Source organism: Etheostoma spectabile, chromosome 13, assembly GCF_008692095.1.
Source record: "Etheostoma spectabile isolate EspeVRDwgs_2016 chromosome 13, UIUC_Espe_1.0, whole genome shotgun sequence".
Classification (NCBI taxonomy): domain Eukaryota; kingdom Metazoa; phylum Chordata; class Actinopteri; order Perciformes; family Percidae; genus Etheostoma; species Etheostoma spectabile.
The window spans coordinates 17,728,455-17,733,166 of NC_045745.1; the positions used below are offsets into that span (position 1 = coordinate 17,728,455).

General features: G+C 38.2%; 1 protein-coding gene across 8 annotated transcripts in view; it reads right to left on the bottom strand.

Moving 5' to 3' along the window:
* Window positions 1–4,712, bottom strand: part of pdlim4 (PDZ and LIM domain 4) — a 46,597-nt gene that overhangs the window by 3,041 nt on the left and 38,844 nt on the right. The gene's annotated exons all lie outside the window — the stretch shown is intronic.

Below are 4,712 nucleotides of genomic sequence, written 5' to 3' on the forward strand. Positions count from 1 at the left end.
ACACACACACACACACACACATTGTATATTTTATTTTTGTTTTGTAATGGTGTGTATACTATCACATGTGAAAAACACCTACATTTACATACTGTGAATCATTTCTTAATTGAGAATCGTTTTGGAATCAGAGATCAATTTCGAATCGAATCTTGTTCCCAAAAATCAATATTGCATCGAATCGTGACATTTTCTGAATCGTGCACCCCCATTGTTCAAGCTGCTATTGCTTCAGCAGTAAACACTATACTTCACACAACTTATATTGTTGTTTTTTACCATTACTTTGCTTATAATTCTGTATCATGCTCAAGAAAAATGTTAGTCCAATTCTTGCCAACAATCACGGCATGACTAGCAGGAGTGTTTCTGAAAGTTATGATCCCATTTCCCTTGTTGCCTGCTTTCACAAACAGGATGTTGCCACTTGTCCACTTCCTCAGCCCCTCAGGTTTGTTACCAAGTGATTTATGCTTTCACTTTCAAATATCATGAAATACAACCCAGAGGAATGCTATGTAAAATCCAAGTGTAAGATACTGTAGGCCATCAACACTCATGGCGGTCTCCAAATCAAAGTAATAATGATTCATTGATGTGACATTTCTTTGTTAACTCATAAGGTACTCCCTGTTCTCAACTTTCTTCGTCTGTGCTTACTCTCACACAGCCACTGCATTTTTTTTTGTTCTCTTTTGTACGCCTCCCCCTGTCTTTGACCTTTGTATCTCTCACTCCATCCTGTGTGTTCCCTTCAGGAGTCTGGAGAGAGGCATTTCCTTGTAGGAATTCATCAGTCAATTTGGTTAGACACCCAGCAGAGAAAACATCCAACATTACAGAGTCAATCTTTTACCATCACACCAATATACTACAATCACATGAAATCTATTAACAACACATGGGGAGTTACAATTACGTCAACTTAATTCAAAGAACAGTTAAACGCATCGTCTTTGTTAAATGTAAATATCTGCTAAAATGAAAACTACAACACCTCAAGGGGATTTTCTTTCAAATTGAACACATAGCTCTCAAATATATTTAGCTACAATAAGTTGTTGAGAATAAAGTTCTATACAAAACACGTACTAAAAACATCAACTCAGCCAGCTACACCAACAGCACATATAATGCTAATTTATGTTACAATAATGCTACAATTCCACCAACAAAAGGCTATTTTAAACCTAAAATAACCTATTATACAACCTACAATAAGCGATTGAGACTGGTAAGTCTGATGGTAGACACGGGTTGGTGCCTTCCCACGGATGGCATTTTTTAAAATAAAAGCGATCAAATCCAATCATTGAGGTTTTAGTTATGCCTGACTGGAATGCATGAAAGGGGCAAACTTAACACTGGATATCTGGAGCCACTCCAGTGGTTACAAGTGCACCATTGTAGATCAGTGGAGCACAGCCGGGAACGGCACTATGACGTCCATTTACTGATGATGTGCCAGCAGAGGCCACCTATTGCTGCCACTAACCACAGTCTAATTACCTCGCAACTGGCACCTGACTCAGAGCACTTTCCATCCCTTAGTAACAGTTAGCCTCTGACTGCTCCACGGTGTGTTTAAGAGCTGACATGAGCTGGGTATGTTATTCCTGGGATTAATGTCTCTATTACCTAATGATGAACTTTAATGGAAAACCTTTTATGTACAGCACTCTCATGACTTTCTCACAGAGGGGAAGGTTGACTTATAAAAGTCTTCAGACCACAGTCAGGAATAGATACAAATTAATGAGTGCTTGTTTAGTCTTGAGTTTATATTTTTAAATAGCCAGACTACGTAAGCCCCATATTATTTGTTGCCAAAAGCAGACAGACACCATTTTTTATTTGACCGACAGTGACAAGTTGGCCGATCACATATCTCACCCCATGTAACATTCACTGCACAATGTGTGTTTTACACTGTGACTAATATCAACCAGACATACTGTAAAACAGCCCCCATCCTAACTCAAACCTGTCAGGTGCATAGTGTGAAACCTCAGGGAACTTAAGGCAAAGGGAATCACAGTGTTGGAAGATAAATAAACAACTGTAATAATATAATTTAAGACAGCAAGTAAAAAAAAAACTAAAATAACAACCTCGATTTTTCCTGACCATGCTGCACATACTTTAGGGTTGAATCTCCCAAAGAGGTTTAAAAAGGGTTTTGTCATGACTATGACATGAGATCATTGAAAAATTGGCACAATGTTCAGCTTTAATGTGTCGGAAAGACAAACATTTTATCTCTGGGGCCTCTCTGACTGCATCAGAGAGGGAAAAATAGTTGGAAAACATGCTGACGTTGTGCTGACGTTGTGCTGACACCGACAAGAAAAATGAATCAATGACAAATCTGAAAAGTCATTTAAGACCTATTATGAAGTTAAACTAAGGATTTCTTTTTGCCTTAATTTACTGCTACCACTATCAAACTTTAATGATTTTCCACTGTAGTTCAGACAAATAAAACAATGACTTCACTTTGGGCAATGGGAGCTAATAATGGGCGTATTTTGTATAGTAAGCAAATGAAAGAATATTAAACAAAAACTATAATGGTTTCTAGTCTATAGTGCTGTCAAAAGAGCAATGCTCCTGTTCCGACAGAAAGGGGTTAAGCCCCTCCCCACTGGCATCACATGTTTACCCCCACAGGACTCCAAATCTTGGTCTGGCTTTAAATCTTGATCCTGATCCCTTTGAAATAACAATCTGACTGGAATGCTCCCTCTCATTTTCCTTGAAACCCATCCAGAATTGAATTGCTCTGCAGTGTGTTACGGTGGGACGTGACTGATGTGATGTGTGATCTTTACCAATCTGAGTTAGTGGTCACAAATACAGATAATTCTAAACACATTGTTCAAATCAAATCCAAGTTGGTCCACTGGGATGGATTCATTTAACATCTCATATAACTTTTGAGGCAAAGGAAATGACAAATATTACCGGATGTGAACATTCTGAGTTTACATGGTATAATCCAGAAGGCAATCAATAATTGGTTTTAGAAAGTAAATATTTTTGTCTCTGCACAGCAGTAATGCTGATGGATTACTTAGTACGCCAATGTCTTATTCTGAGAAAGAACACAGCCTGCTTCCCACCTGAGCACATTCCATGTACGAAAACTGGGTTTTGCAGCCATCATTCATCACTGTTGTGACAAAATAGCCGCTGAAAAAATAACCCCAGCAGAAAATGTGATCCATACAAATAACCTTGGAGTTCAAGGAATGGATGAGGTTTCAGAGGTCACTGGCATTTTGTTTATTTTGTTAGAAAAACACTCCCCCATAAAGTCGTTCCCTTAAATTCACCTCATTAGTAAGTATGGGAATAATAAAATCTCATTGGCAATGAGCGATCCCAAAACTTCCCATTCAATTGTAAACTATTTAAATGTCTTTGCATTTATTTTAAACAATCAAAAACTGTTCTGCTTACAAGGCTCAGTTGTTAGCGTTTAACTGAGTAATACTTTAACATGTTTCTGAAAAAAAAAAAAGATAAAACAGACCCTCATATTGGTACAATATCAACCTTATGCAGTATTGGTTGAACACCCCAACTTAACACCAGTAACCCCCCCTCCCCCCTTTTCCATCCACATTCTCCGATCATGGCAGAGTCCGAGGAATTCTGGGTAAACTGACACTCTTGTTTGCTTTAACTTTAAAAGCCCCTGAAAGTCAACAGGGCCTCTGCAGGGGCTTTCACCATCAAAAAGGGACCAACTACTGTGATTTAAAAGCCTGACAGCAAGGTATGCATTCAACAACAGGATGATTTCACTTAAGCCTGACTGTCAAATGTGTTTAATTGTTAATTTAACTTGTTTCTTCTTTATGGGGCTTATAAAAACAATAACAGACAGGGACAGACAGCAATATATGTGGCAGGATTTCGTACTCTCACACAGATTAAATGACACAACTAAACATCAACAGAGAGACAGGTAGCTTTTAAAATGATCCCAAAGTCAACTTGAGGTTTCATCGAAGGCTTAGTCTGTCAATCAACCTGTCAGTCTCCCAAGCTGAAATACCACTGACAGCAGATGAAAAGAGTCCCCTTTAAATCTCTTTAATCCATCAGCAGTGTCTCTCTGTCTCCAACCCCCTTTATCTGTCGTTAGAATCTCTCTTTCTTTTGCTCTCCCTCTTTCTAATTGCTTTGCGTGTAATGGTAAGTGCAAAATAAAGGAAACTGTATATTCTGGCTATGCTGCAGGCCTCGCTGCCGGAGCCGTCAGCATTGTTGCTTGGGGTGTGGATCATCCAATCGGCTCTCACATCAAGGGTAGACCCAGAGATGTGATAAGTGAGCAGAAAGTTTCTACTCTTGCCCAGAGATAATGAGACATGTATTAATAATTAATTATTATATTATTCTACAGGGAAAGAAAAACAGTGATTGATTTATTCTAAAATACGAAGCTTTTCTATCTGAATGGGTTTATTTCGGCCGAAGATAATGATATAGTTTCCCAATGGTAGTTTATCATGCTAGTCCAGTGTTCATCTTATATTGACTTTTGATGAATCATTTTTCATAATAGTCATTGTTATATCACCAATATCAAGGACGAGATACACCATTATGGGTTTTCAGAGGCACGGATTAGTTTTTTTTTCTGAATAATCTTTCAAACTACTGCACAGTATTTATGAAAAGACAGTCAGAGAGAGAAAGGG